This window comes from Varroa destructor, unplaced genomic scaffold, assembly GCF_002443255.2.
Source record: "Varroa destructor unplaced genomic scaffold, Vdes_3.0 BEIS01000005.1, whole genome shotgun sequence".
In the NCBI taxonomy this organism is placed as follows: domain Eukaryota; kingdom Metazoa; phylum Arthropoda; class Arachnida; order Mesostigmata; family Varroidae; genus Varroa; species Varroa destructor.
In genome coordinates this window covers 26,211,177-26,231,591 of record NW_019211458.1, presented here as the reverse complement: position 1 = coordinate 26,231,591, position 20,415 = coordinate 26,211,177, and the positions used below count along the sequence as shown (strand labels likewise).

The 20,415-nt window shown below is 43.7% G+C and overlaps 2 long non-coding RNA genes across 2 annotated transcripts in view; one reads left to right on the top strand and one right to left on the bottom strand.

Moving 5' to 3' along the window:
• The window catches only part of LOC111251972 (uncharacterized), a 24,700-nt gene extending 12,193 nt beyond the window's left edge, over window positions 1–12,507 (bottom strand). Inside the window, exon 1 of the long non-coding RNA XR_015327759.1 lies at window positions 11,736–12,507. This is a non-coding gene — a long non-coding RNA (uncharacterized LOC111251972). The remainder of the gene's footprint in view (window positions 1–11,735) is intronic.
• Window positions 9,914–20,415, top strand: LOC147755481 (uncharacterized). The gene is made up of 2 exons (XR_015327760.1): window positions 9,914–10,749; window positions 14,090–20,415. It is a non-coding gene; the product is annotated as an uncharacterized LOC147755481 (long non-coding RNA).

The following is a 20,415-nucleotide window of genomic DNA, read 5'->3' as shown; positions in this document are numbered from 1 at the left end:
TGCCATTACCGCTATCGGTTGGCGTCATCACCGCCATTTCGTCGAGCTGGGGCCTACTTTATCTCGGATTGGCCATGGATGTAGTTGTTTTTGGTGTCTGCGGCCCCGTTGTGCGTTCTTGTCATTCTGATATCTGGTCCAGGTTCTGTCATTGGCTCCTTTACATACTGGGTATCGCAAAAACCGACTAGCAGCGTTGACACAACTTTTTCTCTTAAGGGGTAGAAAGGGCGGTCTCGAGTTTTTTTCTCAATCCGTTGACGACTTTTTGGAACAAACCACGGAGGTTAAAAAGGATGCCACCCACTAACACCACGTTGTTCATTTCTACTGCATCTCCCGTGAGTTCTCTCTCCACTTGTCTGTCTTTTTACGTGTTCATTGGCTTCCCTGGTTTATTCCCCAATCTCAAGTCTTTCGACTTTCGATCCATCCCTAGTTGCCCTTGCACTACTTTCTTACCTCACCCTTCGCTCTGGATTTGCGCAGCCCTCCAACGAGCTATTTCCTGAACGGATGCCACGGGGGGTGCCTATACGTTGGGAGGCTGTTTGTACGGTTTGTTCGACAGCGTTAATGTACAAGCTCCACTCGGAGTGAAGCGCCACAACGTCGATCCCATACTCAACGTCGCCAGGCCTCTCCCTCTCTCTCTCTCTCTCTCTCTCTCTCTCATAGCGCTTCTCCCTACCCTATAAAAAACGGAGATTCGTCACTCTGGTCGACTGTTGTCATTTGGTAGTAGAACTCGTCATCCCCGTTTCCCTCGACGCGGAAAGAAGGCGAAGATGTAAGAAAAAAGATAATAAAGAGTCTCTTCCGACGGTTGGCAGATATATGTCCGTTTAGTTGTTCTGCTACGACTCGTCGTTGCCATGTTGAAACGAAGCGTGCAAGGCGGCGAAGAAACGGCCTAGTCGAACGGGAAGTCGTGGCCGTTGCCGTCGTTGTCGCCTCAGCCGAGTTGACTGTTTGTGCCACGGTTTTCTTAGATTTCGTCGAGCATCAACTCACAATTGCGGGAGCAGAGCAGAAAAGTCAATGTTGGCCGGAGAGTCCAGAATTGAGCCTGAGGCGAAGGGGCCTTTGGCGTTCATCGATCGGACGAGCAGTCGATCGGTTGACCAGGCAGACGACCAAACAGCAAACTGGCAGCGACACAGTTTTGGCGCTTGATCGACGATAGCAATGAGCCTACTCGAAGAGCCCCTAAACTTTCGGCAATCACGGGACAGACTTGTCATCCCGTTGCCGTGATGGCTCTCAATGGGGTGACGAGGCACATTGTCATCCCCACGACTATGGCACAGAAATTTCCACGCTCTACAGCTCTTTTTACCCAACGCCCTGTTGTCTACTCCCGATTCACCTTCGCTTACCAGAGTCGTTGTGTCTTGTTTCCCTCTAATCAATATTATTGCTTTTCGAGCGAGACTTCTTGAATATGAACAGAGATTTGAAAAAAACGAGGCAATATGGCCTTTAATATCTATTTTTATCGAAAAATGGTCTCTTCCACCGCTAAAATGTTTGCTTCATAAGAACGAATTAGCCGTCGGTTAATGTAAACATAAAATAGTTATAACTGTTTTACGGTCGAACAATAAGCTAGAACATGGAAAACGAGGTATAAACCACTACGATACAACATACAGTACATAGAAATATATTTGATCTTCTAGGCAGATCTCGATTTAGATGCCTTGTTAAGCAATGCTAAACAGCATGGTGAGAAGGGGTGAGCTCTAAGAATCATTTAACTTATCGAATAATTTCGAAATGTCGATAAATTAAGAGATGATGAGTACCGGCCCTGAAATAAAGCTCTATTTTAAACTTTTTCTTATAGTCTAATTCGTTTTCAAATGAAACGACTTTAACACGCGCCTAACATTTGAACGGAGGACGTCGCTCCATATGACAGAATTAAATTCATGCTTTGGAAGGGAAATAAACTTGTCCTTATCATTATTATTATTATTAAGCTTGTTCGCTTCTTCCAATGTAAATGAAAAAAATCGAAGAAAGAAGACGAAATGCAAAAACAAATTCTCCTAATATTATATTGTATTATAAAACTATTGTACTGTATTACTAAACGGTACGATCTACAGATACTAGAAGACCCGCCTAGAACTGTGGAATACGTCAAATTCTGTTATTCTGAAGCTCTGGCTAAGGTACGCCCACTTTAAGAACACGTTAGCGCAATGTTAGTCTGTTAATAATGAGTGCTACGTGGTTTGAATTCCCACGCGTATTTTCCCTTGTCTGAAGATTAGTATAGACTATTAGCTGTTTCTTATGCATACACGGCAAGACTTCAGTTGATAGCTGCAATATAACCTTATAAACAAGGAACTGTAAAGCATTATTTTGTCCTATTTACCATACTCACGTCCGTCGGTTCACCTATGCTTTATTCCACAGTAAATTTCTTGCCATACACTTTGCCGTTCAGCTAATCTGAGCAAGTTTCGCTTGTGACCAAATGTGATTCACATGGTATTAGAGAGCCATACGAGCCATATATATATCCGCTAGAGATCCCATTACCGGGTGATGACCGTGCTGGAGTCGTTGGAAGCCATTTCATTCTTACCGCCCGGTTAGCGTTCCATTGCTTTGCAGCTGGCATGCGGGAAACTAACAGGTGTGGGACAAGAGGGGAGTAGGGTCAACAACATCAATCATGGATCTCGCATGTGTTAGCTGGCTCGCGTTCAGGAAGATCACGTCACGGCGACTACGCATTGCAGTCGGGGCAGAGGTTAAGAGGGGAAGGGCGCGTGTCTCAACGTCCGTGTAACTGCACGGGAGCGATGTAACTCGACGTAGCTCGACGTCGTCGACGCTCCGTGGCCGACAGTGTACTCACTACTTTTCCGTAATTCAGACGTCATTCCCCTGGAAATGGCTGGTCGGTCGAGCGGTCGCTTGGGCGGTCGTTGGGAAGAGATGACACGTGCAAAATCTTTTCATTTCCTGTTGTCGTTACTCGAAGCAATAGGAGAAAAAAAGAAGCAGAAGGCGAAGAAGAAGCAAAGCATAGATATATCATATTTACCTACGTTCCATTTGTTTAGGGGATTGCCTTCTGCCATGCCAGACCGTTTAGTGCCCCGCTTCTCAAACCCTTCGACCGCTGATAGCTACATCCAGCCCGTCACACACTCCCATTGTAATGCAAACGGCCTCAGATCTGGACTGTTTATACAAGCAGGCCAACTATCTTGGTAGTCAATCTGCTGCCGCACACCTACCATGTCCGGCGCGCGCGAGCGTAGCGGCAGTTTCGCCGTTGCGTCGTACTTTCATATTTTTTGTAGTGTGCCACGCACTAGGGTGTAGAACTGCTTAAGAGTGAGCAATCCTGTTCACAGTTGTTGACTTTCTGGAAAGAACGGTGCCTTGATGTGTGACGCTTGGGGGCCTCTATCTCAAACGGGTACCAACTACGGTAAAGCGGTGATGTTAGCTTTGAAAATAACTACATGTGTGTCCGTTAGTATGAATAGCGTGTTTCATATAAAAGTACTACGCTTATCATTATGTAAGCATTGGTAATGTTTTCGACGCTGCTGCCATTGCATCGGTTGGCAATAGTACGAGCGTTGCCAACGTTTAACATTACCTTTAAGAGATTAGATAGAGTAATACTGAGACTTTCAGTCTGCTCGCACAAAATGGTTGTAAGCGTATTGTTTTTTTGTTGGTTAATTTGTTATGGCAACTTGTCATCAAGCGTGAGTTTTATTGCGCTCCTACGATCAGTTTTTGGATAGATTTCAACCACATCACGACTATTAACAGTCTAGAAAGACCTCGGTGATCCTTCTTTTGCAACTGATTTATATGTTTTGACGATATTCATAAAGAAGCTCACCATATTGATGCGTTTTGTTTATAATGATTTGTCTTCATTTCTTTCATTCGAAGGACTTACATATATTCTAGGCTTTTATAGCAGATCTCGCCTTTCGTGTTATGTAAATGCTTTTTGATGGTCATATTAGCTACGAAAGTCTGCTGACTCTCTCGTAGGTAACGTCTTATTGATGCCTTTTATAAGCATTGGGGTCGCAAACTCGACATACATACGTCCGTATGTTCATATGTAAAGCTAGGAACTTCTAGGGACTATTTTTACTTAAAGCGAGCCACATATTTAGATTCGCTTTGTTGACTGCGCCCATGTTCGATACTGGCCGCGCACAGCCTGAATAAGTGTGTTACTCCGAGGGGAATAAAGCTGAGCTGCGCGTACTCCATTTTTGTGGGGGGAACGTTATAAGAAGAAAGTCGTGCTTTTTCCCATGCGCAAGAGTGCGTCCAAGAGTTACTCCCTTGGAATGACGTTCTTTTTTCCTGGAAACTCCATAGCGGTTCCATGGTGGGGCGCGAAGCGCATTATGGCGCTATCCAGGTCGCTAATCATTTTAAAGAACTCAAACGCTCGAAATGTCCATTTATAAGAAAATTAGCGTGAGCAACGTGACATTGCATTGTACAGCTTATGTAGATCATTTATAATTTGAAAGTTACTTTACTCCCCATTCATTGTCCACACGAGAATTTAGATAATGAATGGTTTAAGTCAAATTATGTTTAGTATCATGATACGCGTTTCTAATGAATATATTCGCATTGTTCAAAGAGCCCTCTGCATATATAAACAAAATTTATATCACGGTAGATTCGTAGATTATCTAGGAAAATAAAGACTCAAACAAAGTTCTTCAAATGGGCAACCTTGATTTACCTGGAACTAGTAAAATCCATTCTATCTTACTATTATAGTCAAAAACGTCTTGGTCTGTGTTTGTTAAAAACACATGATGCTACTGAAAATTTGCCTATCCTCTTTGTAGATCATAAGAGCTTAGATATTAAAGGAAATTGCGAACCCATTGGCTAATCCAGTGGTAAGTGCACTTTTTTAACATGAACTCCAAGTTACTCTTTTTACTACATTCAGCCTACGTTACTTTCGACATTATTGGGTAGTATTTGACGTAGCATGAAAATAGCATAAGACTGAATCACTCGTCCATCTGTTTCTGCTTCTACGTACGGTACATCTGTATCCACTTAAATTGTATATGTAGTTACCAGTCTGTTTCTACGCTTTGTCAAGTAAAGCCCCTTAAAACATGTGTAGGCTGAGGGACTTTATCGCTGCGTATATGTGTGGGTCATGGGTAGCGCTGCGCCCCTTGCTGAATCTAAAGCCTTTAGAGGGGGAGAAGCTTCAATAGTTCTTTGTCGTTTTTTTCGTTTGCCTGCAACCGCCATTGCTTCGTACTCCTGATTCGTACTACTGATTTTTTGGGGTTGCGCTCAAATCCGTTAGCCTGAACCTAGCTTTTCAAGCCTGCCTCTACGTCTATGGCTTCGACTCGTTTAGCTGTGTCTCGATCTGCTGTAACAGTCTTATGCCGCTACCGCTGCAGCCGCCACGATTGCCGTCGTCGTCGTCGCCTCTGCAAACGCCATCGCCAGGACCTGCATCGCCTTTGTAGCCCCCCCTTCGCATAGCTCCACGTTGCTTGGGACCAAGCGAAGGAACAAACGGCCGACTGCTAGCTGCAAGCTAATTGCGAAAAGAGAGTCACCAACGCAACGCAAAGAAAAGTAGACCGAGAAGGCAGAGAAAGTGAAGAAGAAAGGGCCCACTGGAAGTTGGTTTCGCCGCAGGCCAACCGCTCCGCGCTATATGCTTGTTAATAAATAAGTGCGTCCTCGCAAGTCGCCAGTTCGCCGAGTCACTCCTGCAGTTGCCAATCAGTCTATATTCCCTGCGCGCCCCTTTGGATGCATCTCGATCCTGCTGCTTACTACCACCCTCGGCCTTCCCTTCTTCTTTAGTCCTTCATCATACCCTTCTTTAATACTCCTTAACTCTCAATTCGACTGCAAGCACACGCACATAGATGCACCCGCGGGCTGAAAAATCGGACTTAAGCTTCTGTCATACCGGGACTATTCTGCGAGAGGCTCACGTGTCGAAGGTTTCCAGCCCTCCAACCTGCTGCTGCCGACCAAACTCTTGCTTGCCTCCGAGCTCACCCCAACAACATCTCAGGACGGTAAAGCGCTACTTCGTCCGTACTCGTCGATCTGCCGTCAAATCGCCTGGCTGCATCGTTCAGAGTCGTTTATTGGCAACTCCCGGTAGCAGCGACGACAGCTCTCTTTATTATTAAGTCTCGCATATTGAAATGAGAACAGAACCTGCCTTTATCTTGCTGCATCGCTTCTCAGTAACTATGACGGCGGCAACGGGCAGGGGGATGGGGTTAGGGTGGGACAGTTGCGCAAAAGTTGAGTACAGACCGGGGAGTTGATTGAGGGGTGTTTTTCGAGACTGTGTATGGAAAGCGGGCATTCGACAGGCAACTCAATTGCACAAGTCGCCACAGCATCATGATCAGAGGTGGTGAACCAGCGAGCAACCATCGACGCCGTTGCTTCCTACCCTTTAGGCACTCCGTTCTTCTGGTTTTACCTCGTAACGCATCATTGTTATGGCCGCATCGTTTCGTCTGTGGTGCCATGTTGAGTATAGTGACTAAGCGCTGGTTGGTAGGTATTCCACCTACTAACGCTGTGCGGCGACTCGCGTATGGCAACAGGTATACTCCAAAAGGAGAAGCAACAAGGACAAGGACGATCACGCCAAAATAAAAATTTCATCAAGTTCGACGCTGACATGGAGGCAAATCAGGCGAGACAGATCAGAGTAAAACGGATGCGACCACAAGTAAGATAAGGATGTGGTTGGGCAAATGAGGCCGTCAGGATAGGCCGTCAGAGGTAGAACAGCAAGCATGTCGATGCGTTACTAAATTTACTAAAAGACTGCTTCTATTTAGTTAGCAAGCGGTTCTTGGAACGATTTTTATTAAGTTCAAAGCAGGGAAAAATGCAGAAAAAGCACACATTGTATACTAATGAAATAGCTTAAATTTAATTAGGCAAGCAATGTCGGTTCGACAATAACAAATTCCAATAAAATAAACTTAAAAAGCATCTGCTGTGAAGATACTGACAAACAAAGAAAAACTGTACCTGAATGAATAAAATTCCAGTTTATAATTGATGGGAATTTAAAATGCAATTGAAGTGATATAGATTATCTTTGAATACATTTTCACATCCAGCTGTTAATAAAGTTCTCATGACTTTATATAAATTGCTCAGTCAACTTTGCGATAGCATTCATGTGACACAATTTCTGAGAACATCACAGATTTGGAGTTATATCTAAAGTTTCGGTAACGTAGAAGAAACGCTTGGAAAGGACCAACTTGAAATAGCCCGAGTCGTTAATATACATGTAATATTGGCAAACCTTTGAAGTCATCTGAATATCTGTAAGTATCACAGGTATGCGTTTTTGTCTGCGCTTTGTACTACCAAGAAATGTTTGTCGAAAATAGGAACTTGTTTACATGACTCGATCACATAATATAACTTAGCCTCTGGATCTCGTGTTCTTGCTTGCGCTGCTTTGTAGAAAAATGATTAGCCAGACCTTTGAAAAACTGGCCAACGAAGTATTATGCTTCATTCGAAGGCGCTTCACCGAGTCAACAAAAAACGAGATAATATAGAAACATTTCGAACGCGTGTATTTCGTTTAACTACAAGGTGCTCGCCACAAATTCCGAATTATAGACGAAGTTCCTGTCTAGCTAGAAATCATTTACCATGTGCTATTTCCAGTCATCTTTAAGCTCGGAACAGATGGACATCTCCTCGCGTCGTTAATTACGTCCTTTGAGTAAGATTTCGTCGAAAACTTCTATTTGTTTTGTTTTGGTTTTTTACCTTTTACCAATATTACAGGCGGCCACATTACCACTACGTTATTTACAAAGGTTTGCTTTACACTGAAACTGGGCCTTCCTTTAAATCTGTTGTGCATAATCTATCAGTGATTAAAACGCAAGCTAAGATATTTGATTTAATTTTAAAACGACAGAATTCGAATGCATCCATATTAATATAATATCCCTTCAGGAACACCACTGATCAGCTGATTGATTGCTAAATTAGACTGTCCGGTAAACATCGTGTTTATCGTATTCCTTATAGAACTTTTTTGGAAAATGCGAGCCGTCGTGATTCCGGCGAGGTGCATCTCGATAGGTTACTCGAGCTAAAGTTTTATCGAACTAGAAAGGCAGTTGGAGCAGCTCGGGTTAGCTGTGCTCCGAACGGTGTCGACTCCATGCCTGAAGGGATTTCTCAAAAGTACAGCGGTTTGGCAAACTGCATAATTTTCCATCTCGAAATTGGGACATGTTTTCCGCATGCTGGATATTCGGGATCGACCAAGAGGCCAGCCGGCAAAAAACTCATAAACTGGATAAGGACATAAACTTATTTGTGATATATGGGATTTACTGAAGAATCAATCATCTTTGTTCCTCAAAAGCTAAATAAGCAACACAAAAAACACCGTCTCATTATTCTTCGAGAAGTCACCCGACACCAAATAAGCGCGATAGCACGAGGTTTCTCCGCACAAATACTACGAACGATGAAAATATGAAGCAGAGAGGGAAATGGCTAACTCTGAAAGATACATCTAACACGCTTTAACCCTAAAAAGTTAATTATATTCACGTGGTAGAACTGAGAGTGTCTTATATACTAGGAAGTGCTTGAGAAAAACAAGACGGCCATAGGATTTGTTTACTGCTTAGTTGCATCGAACGAACGACTCTACCTAACAAAATACAAAGGCACCGTTCTGAGGCAATGTCAGATCACGTATGGTAAATGTCGTTAAAACTCCTGGAGTCCTGGACGAGTTCCAGTGAGACGTTTTTTTGCACGCCGTATCTTCCAGATCTAACGCCGACGAAGTGTCACGCTTTCCGACAAATAGCTACTGAAATTCGTATCCGCACATTTGCAATGAAAAGAGTCTCAAAACCGGCTTCTTAACATTAGCATTGAAAATTCAAGCGGAATCTATTATTTAGGAGAGAGGAGAAACTCGTAGAGAGCGATAACGGATACCTGATAAATAAATTAGTTGTTAAAGGTCGGATAAAACTCTAACTTTATTGGGTAAAAATATATCATTACTTTGTACCAACCTGATACCTTCGAAGCACTATCATGTATTTTAAAACCGATTCGTCTGGCACAGCCATTCAAACGACTACTTCTGGGATACCCATCATATAGATGGTGATATTCCTTTCGTGCAATTATATCTAGATCCCTATATCATTGTCGAAGTACCTTGTAAAACACGCTCACGTATTCAGCCGTGCTATAGACCACGAATGCGGGTGGCGAAGATTTTTATTTGATCGACATTTGCGTTATCTCAGACATCGCGTAGAAGGGAGGATATAGTCTATGCGTAGTAGCTGATGCGTATCTTTTCGAGTGCACTGTTATGGTTGGTTTAAATTTCAGCGTCGGCAAATAGTTTCTACAATGTATTTCTACTATGCCACTTCGTAAATCTGTAAAACAGATTCCCAGCCCAATCTGGCAAAACCCGCCTAAAGAAATGTGGCTTAATAAAGAAAACTATATCGCGTTTGCTGTCTGTATTTGATCGATTACTTTTTAACAAAAACTCTTTTTTATTGACGAACGTTGAACCTAAATATTTCAGTACATCTCTCGTACAATGGTTTTGTGTATGCACATATAACCTATTACGAAAGCAACTATGTCCTGTAGCGTGCGTTAATTCGAAATTGTGACATACATTTTTTTTTCAAATGCAGCCCTGCCTTTCACAGGCTAAACAGGTGCGTATTAGGTATTTTGTTCTAGCCACTTTTAGTCGTTGCGTTGCCACAAAGATCATTGCCGCTATCCATGGAATTTTAAAAGTGACGATCCTCACTCGAGTTGTTTATTCGGCACGAGTAGCGAGCGGCCCGACAAGTGCCGTAACAAGAGAGACGAGATTCTAGTAGATATATCCTGTACTACGAAAAAAGCTATCTCATTACCTATTGGCTAGATCTAGCCAACAAATCACAGCAGGGTTTACGCTCAACATCTAACCATGGCTTTGTGCTTTGCTTATATTATACCTCAGTTAGCCTGCTTGAACCAGAAGACCCTATGGGCCAGAGCCGAACCGGGCAACCTACCGCCTCTCGGCTTGCCTGGCTGGTTCATCCTAGAGTTTGTACACATGCTGGGAGACGCTCATTTCCGTCTACAAGTTTCCACTAACGCCAACGGTGACCAGCATGCCGCCGCCGCCGCCGCCGTCAGCAGTGCCAAGTTCCTGAACAAGCGAAGCAGTCGATGGCAGTGAGATTTGTGTGCCCCGTCGCTGCTGCAGAAAGTGAGGGGGATCGGTAACAGTTTATGAGTTGGCAAGTTAGCTAAGCAGAGTTGCCGGCGTCTTCCCGCTGGGCTGCTATAGGAAAGATAGGGAAAGGGTGGAACCCAACCCAGGATAGAGTCTTGGCCAGGATCAGCAAGGCAAAACAAGACAACGTCTGCTAATGGCGCCGTGGTGACTTTGCATTAGCTCGACTACAGCTACATAACACAAGGATAAAAGTGTCAGGACGTTAGCGGCATCCAACAATCTATCGGCCAATGACAGCTTGAACTGCCCTCTTTGTCTAATAAGTTTGCGTAGTCAGCTGAGCGGGTATCAGTTAGACCGGTTTCAACTTTAACCTAGTGTTCAGCGCGTCGTAGTTTTTTCGGCAGTAACAACAACTCAAGGCTCAGCATTTCATAGTAAAGGTATGGTGTTTACTTAAAGTGTTGTTGTTTGATGCAGGAGTAAGTGGTATCGTTTGTGAGCAGAAATTGGATGACGACAAGACTGGATTAGCTCATCCACTAAGAAACTTAAAAGACAAGTTAAGAAAAGTTAAGACCGATTGGCGGTTTAAACAAATAAATGAGCAGAAAATTGATAATTTTCTGAGTCCTTATGCGCTCTTCGATTTTTTGCACAGAACGCCGACTATCATATATGTAAACAATACACACATGCTCCTATATGTGTGCACCGATCAAATGATTAATGTATGTACTTGATCTTTCTAGGCTCTAGGTCAATATATTCTTTGAATAACAAAAAATCAAATTAGTTCTTACTTCTGCTTGAGTAACACTTCAGCTAGACATATGTACATGCGAAGCCTCGTAAGTAATCCATCGGAAAAAAGCGAGTGCTCTCACCAAGGACTTCATGACATCTTAACCCAGCAAACATCTAAAAAATTGTTCCCAGTTTTTTTCAAATACACATGTTATCGTAAAAGTCAAAAGCAGCTGACGTTCTGAGCAACGATCACGTTTTTAATAGCACCGAAATAATTAGACTTTCAGCAGTGCCTTTCTTTAGGCGTTTGCCTCTGCCGGAGTATTCGTTTTAGAAAATGTTTTGGAAGAAGTACATTCTCAAGAACACCCCTTCTCTATGGGACCATAACTTTTACGAAGTGTTTTTTTCTCTCTATAAATCCCTGCGATAAATTTAAAGTACAAACCATGAACACAGAAAGTAATAACTTTCACACTAGCCAAACAGTCGAATTATTTGTGGGTGCTGTATCTGCGCTGCTCGTTGACCGTTACATGGGAAATACTATACCCGAAATATAAATATGCACTTTGTCATTTGGTATAAGCTCGAAAGTGAAATCACACTAGACCAATCCCTTAATTGTTTCGCAAACACCGTTCCGATCAAATTCGAAGAACTCCGTCATTCCCCTTACCTCACATCTTCATTCCGCTTTTTGTCTGACTTCGCTTCTAATCCATTCTACGTCTTTCCGGCGCCATTGTATGATCATCTAGATACGACCATTTTAGGTAATGATGGTGACGTAGCCCCGCACTCAAGTGACGGGAATGTCCCTTGTCCGAGAGACACTGTACTTCACATCTTGTTCACCACCCATATCACCTAGCATAGTTGCACAATGTTCAATATGGCATACTTCCGCATCCAGCGCAGCCAAAATCTTCACCCCTGGTCCCATCCGAAGCAAATGAACGGATGCAAGCTCGCTATGAGCTGTAGCGGTTATTGAACGCGTGGCAGTAATAGTGGAAGTTGAACTCTAAAGAAACATGGGGTCAAGAGAGAAAGAGACCGAATCGAGAGAGGGAAAATAGGTAGATTTAGCAGATCTGTTGGGTCGTCTGCTACTGAGGCCCGGCCCAAGCAAAATTGTTGCCGGAACAACTCTGCAAGGCTAGTCACGCTAAAGGGCAAGTTGGAAGCTAGCAGAGACAAGTTGGGAATCCTTTATGGGCCGGAGGAGAGTTTTATTGTTGACGAATAAATAACAATTGCCCATGGAAAGGATCGGCAGGTGGTCGATAAACATGTCTGCTCCATCGCGTATCACGACCCGTGCGATCCCTCGGACGAGGGCAAGCAAAAGCAAGAGCGACGAATCTACGGAGCCGTGTCACACAACGAGCTAGAGGAAAATGGCCACCGGGAAACACATTGGAGACGAGTTTATGCGAAGTCCAATTTGCTCCGGTATTACCGTTGCTGTTCGCCCTACTTTGTTCTACGTAGGTTTCAATCTAGTCAATATCGTTTCGCAGATTCATTTAACTTCGTTAAGCCAGACTAAGGGTGGATTCGGAAATGTCCCGCTGTTTGTTGTCCAGACTAAAGAAAATGCGAACAAATAACGAATAAACAGTGCTATATTAACATAAAAATCAGTGCAAGTTTACCCGCCAAAGGGTACTTAATTGAAAATGAAAAAAAAAACATTTAACCTCTTGGTCCATTCATTTTTTAAGTTTCATCAAGTATTTGCTCATATTATTTCAATGTGCCGCACTACTCGATGAGACATATAAATGCCTTTAGTTGCTTCAAGGAAGATAAACTGGGAAAAAGTACCGTGACTCGAAACGAGTGAGTTTCAACGTGGACTGCGGGTCATGCAAAACAAGAACACTTCAATAACTGAATAAGGCAGTGCTGTCTTTTTGCCCCGCGTCTGTGGATTGACGAAGGAACCTATTAGCGCATCGAGCCCGCGTTGTCGCGACCGTAATCACTCTCGAAAAGTAGGGCGCTTATCGACTACGCAAGGGATGTTGTGCAGGGTAGGTTGTGACAACTTTATACGAGTACTCGAAACGCACTCGTTTAGCGAACAAATAAGGTCCGCGTAAATGCTTGCTATATTGCTAACAGTGTATCAAGACTTCCTATAAAGACTGTTGACTTTGGACTAGCTTATCATTTTCTGCGTTTTTTATATGAACTTCCATCCGTCCTAACTTCGATTAGTAAAGTTGACATTCTGTTCTCCGGATCGATTATCCGCGGAAAACGGGATTAGCGCAGGAGATAAAACAGAGGTGAGACTATTGATTACCTAAAATAGAAAGCCTATTAAAATATGTTTGCTTTTTAGGCAAGTTACTGCTGCGAGTACCAGTCTGGTGAAGGCTCGCAACTGGTGTATTATGGCATATTGAATTTAGATGTCCTAACGATAAGAAATTAACCGATATTTCGAATGCCCGAGCACAGCTATACATCGTAACTAAATAGGAAATATTGCAAACGAATTACCCAAGCGGAAGTTGATTGAACTAAAATTAATTGTAAGCCCGAAGTACGCCCAAAACTAGCACACAAACAAACAATTTTTTCAAGCTTTCGCTGCATTGTTTTATAAGAGGTCAACATTTCACTCCAATAAAAAATATTTGACAGAATCATAATGATTCAACGATAAGTCGATTGTAATAGTGGTTCGCCCTCCCTGAAAGGGCAAGATTCTGTCTGTGTATGAGCATACTATACTAGATCTAACCGTCTCCATTTGCGTATGCTCAGACGCATATGGCCGAATGAATAACTTAAACCCTTTTCATTTAGTTGACTTAACCAGTTTAATTCAAAGTTTTATGGCACTGATTTTACAAGTAAATCCATATTTGGATCTTATTCTTTGCAGAAGAAGCATTTGCAAAGTATGTGAATAGTAATTAAATTATGCAAGCCAGGTGTGATTGAGTAACAACTGAGACTAATCTAAGCCACTCTAAAAGAAACCTTTTATTTTATGCAAAATTTACTTTTCAGAAACCGATCTACAACGGTTTGTTCCCGTTTAGCAACTCGTACAGCCCTGCCAGAGCGACTGCCCCGTATTGTGCAACGATGTCCATCTCACGAGATCGTTATCACACATGCCAATTTGTTTTCGTTTGAGCCGAGGTGAATTTGGAATGTTTTTTTTTATTGCCTCTCCACTCCAGCCACTTCTATATAATAGGGAGTCCATAAAAGTACATGTGTGACACTCATATAAAAAACGTACCGTTTTTTTACCTCACCAGCCGCCGAGTCCTGCGGTGCTGATTTTACATGTAAAAACCGGCCTGCTTTATAGTATGATCAGTACAAAACTGTGATGTGCGCTTCTAGAGTGCGCCGGTGCAAGCGATAGGCATCGCGTCTGGACTCAACAGGAGGTGGGTGATTCGGTGACGCGAGAGAACGGTTCGCAGGGGTCGCTGGAATTGATTAAGATAGGGAAGCGCATATGAAATTTATGATCGAGTTTATTTTTAATCTATCTTCTCGGACAAGTGATATTGCTTGCCGCCACTAGCCATTGATGCCTACGGTGCTTTTGTCATTGGAAAAGAAAGTCAGCAGGGCAGGGAACAAAGTACGGATTGCTGAGATCACCGCCGCACCTTTCGGTTTGAACCTGACCTCGTTGATCAGTGTCGTGATCGCGTTGACTATAACCGTTTTGACAGACCCTGTCATATAAGTGAGTTTTGCACAACGTCATACCATCGCCCTGTCCCTCACTACTCTAACCTCATACTCTCTGTTTGGCCTGGCAGGCCCTGAGCTGTCCTGTCCCAGAAATGCTTAACTCTATGCCACCCTTGGGCCAGTCCCTCTCTGATTGGCAGCCGCCATTTGCCAGTGCATCGCCCCGAAGAGGTGGTGTTCGCGAATTCCTATCCTCGAAAAAGAATCGCAGAGGCCTTGAAACCTTTGCGATGCTCGGGCGTTCCGACCCGTCACCACAAAGCTATGGGTTGAGATCATCAACAACCACCCAGGATACTACGCCAGGACGGGCGTCTGCCTGGGGGCAGCTTACCCGGTATTCACCAGTCCGACTAGCTCTAGATCTAATATGTAACTCAGTGCAGGTTATATCCAACCGCAGGAAAAAATCGATGTAAAACGGAAAGACGCAACTGCTCTTAAACTACAATATTCTCTCGCTGACCCCAGCAAGTTAGGATGGTATAGTCCAGTAAGTTTGCAATTTAAGAGCGAAGCTCAATATACGAGGCAGTATACAATTTTCAGGAATCCACATTCAGCCTAGACGTTACTATAAGCATATTGCGAGCGCGTTCAGCACCCGTGGCTAAGCTAGCCATATGGGATGGCCGATGATTATATTAGATTGCTTTCCCTACATGTATCGCCAAAATCATCTAAGGCTCAAATAGTTTTAGTGTTTCTCTCTCAAACTCACGCTTGTGGAAGATGACGTATATTGCGCTGCTTCATTGCGGTTAGCCGCTTCATTATTATTGAATAAGCCATTATCAAGAATTATGATCGACGCGCCTCAGCTCTGGCGAAAGGCAGAATCCTGTGACCCCACGTCGTCCTTGTTCGTGATGGATAAAACATATATTGGATTTTTACAGGATTCCAATAGGCTATCATGTTAATATATATTATAAACACTCGCAGTTATATCGGCTTATTCCCTCTCGCTCTTTCACGCTCTTTGTATGACATGCAAACATTCTGGAACATAATTCCGATTACCCCCCCCACCCCGCCATCACTGAAAAAGCAGAATCATAATATTTGAATAAATTAGCTTAATTTGAAACCCAAGGTGACTTATCCGTTTCAGAGCTGTGGTACTGCGGCGTTTAGTGAGTGTTCAGCCTGCCGCCAGTTCTTCGTGTCCAAAAGCCTGTTTTGGCAAAGAAGCTGTTACTGTTACCCTCAGCAACTTGTCGCTGTCTCGCGGACACCGAGTCGCACCTACTCTTTACAGTAGGGCAATGATAGCGACCATTTTCCCGACTCGCAAAATTTCAGGACTCGGAGGGTGAAGAATATATACGTAAGCAACGAACATCGTTGAGGCAGAAAGACAGGGGCGTCAGCGCGGACAGGGTAGATAGTCGGGTAAATTGGGCCAGCACCACATAATGTAGAGGCACTCTCCATCCCGCACTGTCATAAAAAAGAAAGTCGGTGAGCAGCGTCGAAACCCCTTAACACTGCATCCATCAAGTCTCACGGTAGCCAGCATGGTATCCGCTTTAAAGTAAATAGGATTAATGCAGGGACAACGATTGATGTACGGCTGAGACAAATATCGAGTATTTTGTAGAGACGATATGAACGGTGGTTAAGAGAAACCACGGTTCGTCTCTAGTGCAGGACCGCAACGACATCACTCACGCAAGGTCGCCCATGGAAAAAGGGGCAAAAAAAATGCAGCAAAGGGCATTTAAACTAAACTAGGTGCACAAGAATTATAGGAAGCTATGGGAATTCACTAGTCTTTAACTTCGCCCGTTGGGCAATCTACGTCGGAATGGAGTCAGGGGTGACCCGCGCCGGTTATACACGAACAATGACAGCCATAAAAGTAGTCATCGGCCAGTGGTTTCTCTTGCTGCGCTGTCACTGCTATATGTACAACAGCCATTGATGGTAGCTCCTACTGACGGCGGTGCCATATCATCAGTGCACAAGGGCGGCAGAAGCGCCGAAAAAAGCTTGGCTTGGGAGGCGTTGAAGAGCGTGAAAGGTTGGTTATTGGTGGGGAGGGTGCAGACTTCACAGAGGAAACTAACCGCCGGAGGTTTGATGGGAAATTTAAGGGGTTTGGGTTTCGAGAGTGGGGACAATGTTGTCAAAGAAAGTTTGGAAAGTAGGGGTGATACAATGTCAGTCGCACTGTTGGCGATAGATGGGGTGTTGTTGGAAGCTGTTCCTCTGCAGCAAACGGACGGCAGACGACTGGGCATTGCCGGGCGCTTACCGCGGCAAATGACAAGGGCCAAAAAATCTCATGAAGCCCTTGGACAAGAAGACTGACCTGATGATTTGCGTTATCTAACCGATACAGGCAGCGTTTAAGAAGTAGAGGCAACAGTATCTATAGAAATAGCAACGTTAGCTGTTCAGTTTGCTAGTAAAGGGGGCCAGTAGCAGACGTCGGCGATAAAAGCCGCCAGTTGGGAAACTGTGCCGAATGAAAGAGGAAAAAGAAAAATGGAAAAAGCCAGCGAAAGACTGGGAACCGAACGTAACCAGCGAAGATTTTTTCATATAACAAGTAAAAGAGAAGGGTATTTTCGAACGAGCAGCAACTAATAATGGATGGTAAAAGTAATGACGAATAAGGCAGATAAAATTTGTCTGACACGGACCACTTTTATCGGAATTGTAAACACGATTTTGATTAACTTACCGCGTTCAGGATCGCGGAATATCAAAGAGAAATTGCGTTGCTGTCTGTAGTTCTGTCCTCTAGCATAAACATTGCACAGTTTATTGTTGACTAGCCAACCTGTTGGTGTAACTAAATTAAAAATTCCGTCATCTTTACGGAATGCTTATAGTGGAACACGGAGTGCAAACGTATACGTCTTGAGCCATTATTTGCTACTGTTACTGCAGGGAACGGTTACTATTAACAACTAATTTCTGTAAGAAGCTTTCAGTTTCGTATGGTATTCAACACCGTTCCTATCAATTTTTAGTTTTTCTGTTGGCTTGTATGTGTCTTCTCAAATCGCTGCTAAAACTAGGCTCGGGTCAAGAGTAAGCATTCGCATTTACCTATTGTTAGCGTACGCCTCTTGCTGCACTGAACCCGTCAGAAAAAAATGGTTTCATACTTGGCCAAGTATACTTCTTTTACAGTTTTTTACTTCTCATTTCTGACATTGATCCTGAAAAGATACTTATAACATCTTTCCACTGGAAATTGTCAAGAGTCGTTTTTAAGGAAATTAAGTTTAAAAAGCTGTGTTGTAAAAACACAATATAAACACACAAAATACAGCAAAAGACAAGCGAAAATATTTTTTAAGTGTTCGACGGGCAGCAAGCAACGGATCAGCATCTGCTATCCGTAGCGCTGCCTGATAGTGCTTCTCTTAAAATATGTACAGTTCGCTAAAGAGACAAATTGGTAATTATGCACAAATCGTCCACTATTTGCGATACGCAGTCCAGAGAAACTAATTCAGCAGTTTTATATAATGGACGGTCTTTAACTTCAAATTACCCTCTTTTATCCTTATATTCTTTACAATATGCCAGAGATAGTCCGACTTAAACCTTCTATTGTGCAATAGTCATTTAATCATGGCGCTGCGTGGTAAAACTATTAAGAGACGCTCGAAATCGGTTTCTATCCGATTTCTTTTGTTGTTTGTACATGATGCTCTTGTTTAACTTTTATTTACCACTATTTGCCAACGGATGGTTTATTGGTGGGTGGGGGGCGACAACCTACGCCGTCTAGGCTGCTCAGAACGCAGAAGCTGAAACGGAAAAAAGCAATTGTCAGATATCGCTCTGCAAGCTTGAGCACCGCGACTGCTGTCTATTGACGTAAAGTATCATGTATCCCCGTCATTGCTAGTTTTGCCCTGTCCTGTGCGCTTGATGTCAAATATATACAGACAATCATAATTGATATGTCAAGATAAAAACGGAAAAATCTAGGGCGTAAGTGCGGATAGGAGCTGACGGGTGGCACTGAAAGCGACATGCTCTCAGAATCCGATACAATGCCGCGGCGCGAGTGTGTTGCAAGACGATGATTGGCGAAAGTATTATCAGTAAGCTTAAATTAGTAGCAACCTAAGAAGCGGCAGTGTATAACCAGCATGGTCGCATTTTCTGTTCTTTTTCCCCCTCCCATCGTGCGAGATCCCAGGCTCAGAAACGTGCTTTTCTATGCCACATTCCCGCTGGTTCCCTGCCACATTCTAGAAGTTATCGGAAGCATCGTCTAAAAGATGACAGCCGCGAACGTCACCCTTTCCACTTTCGACTATTTCTGCATAACCATCACTTCCACTAGCAACGAAGAGTTTCACCCTCCGCCGTCAGAGGAGTTACAGCCGTCACGATGAAGGCATAACTCACCACACTAAGTCTCCTTATTGCAAAGACGAATAGGATAAAGAGGCAGCTGCCCCGTAGACGCGACAACTATCGACAAAGCCTTTAATAGCAAGCTCTTCTTCTACCTTTTATGTGTCCCCTTCGTGGCCGCAAAGTTAGCCCCTTTACCATAGCTGACCAGTGTCTATAAATGTGTGTATGTGTCAAGGAACAGGAGAGCGCGCTATCCAGGTAAAGAGAGAACCATTCTTAATAAACAGTGATTATAATAATAAGGCGACAGCACCTTCTAGGTACTCACACCTACCATTCGTACTCCGCCCATGACTCCCCCTTTCCTCAGGTCCGTTTCGTACAGGAGCTCGAAGAACCTTAACTCATTGCTCATTCTTCACTCTTCGTGCTAGTCCTAGCCGCAGCATGGGCCTACGACAATTGCGATGAGGATGATGAGGACCTTGAGCTATTGGTGCTCGCGCGATATCCTGATGCTAATATTATTATTCCCCAAAAACGAACACAGAAGGGTCTTCGTCAGTGGACTACCGTCTTCAATCGTTTCTGCCTAGGGAGCTAAAAGCGGGAGAGATATACAGGAAGAAAGGGAAGTGAGAGAACGTTGTCCAACATCTGGCATCGCGCTATAAAGGAGCGGAACCGCGTGGGCGTTTGAGGACGTTAGATAATATTATTGAGAGACGAAGTATGGGATGCAAAATGAATAGGAAAACAGGGGTGAGCCAGTGCCGTACTACCCCAACCAAGATGTTGTGAAAGGGACCCGATAAAATAGGTGACATTCGAATTCATTTATGGGACAATACGTGCGGCAGACGCTGGCGCTGAGAACCGGGTCTGTCCTTTCGCTGGACTCTTCTGCGGAGCGATTCCAAGCAAAAGGACACCAAAGTTCTCCGTGGGAGTCGACGAAAGTAATAAAGATGGAAAGCCGCAATCGTGCCGATAGCAGTGCTGCTTCGACTGTTGCTACCGCCACTGCCGGCACAGTGCAAACTGAATGGGGCCACAAACGTGGGAAGCGGGCTGGCCATAATCGAATCAATAACAAGGCTCTCATTTCGAAGTTGGGGACATACGGGAACTATCATCGCCATTACAGACAGGTATATATAGAACCGATACAGACAGAAAGGCCACTGCGTATAAGGGGCACTTGAAATCGTTAGCAGAATGAAAAGTTGTCATTTGTATTTACGAAGTTTTATAAAAACGCTATTAATGATGTGCCACAATAA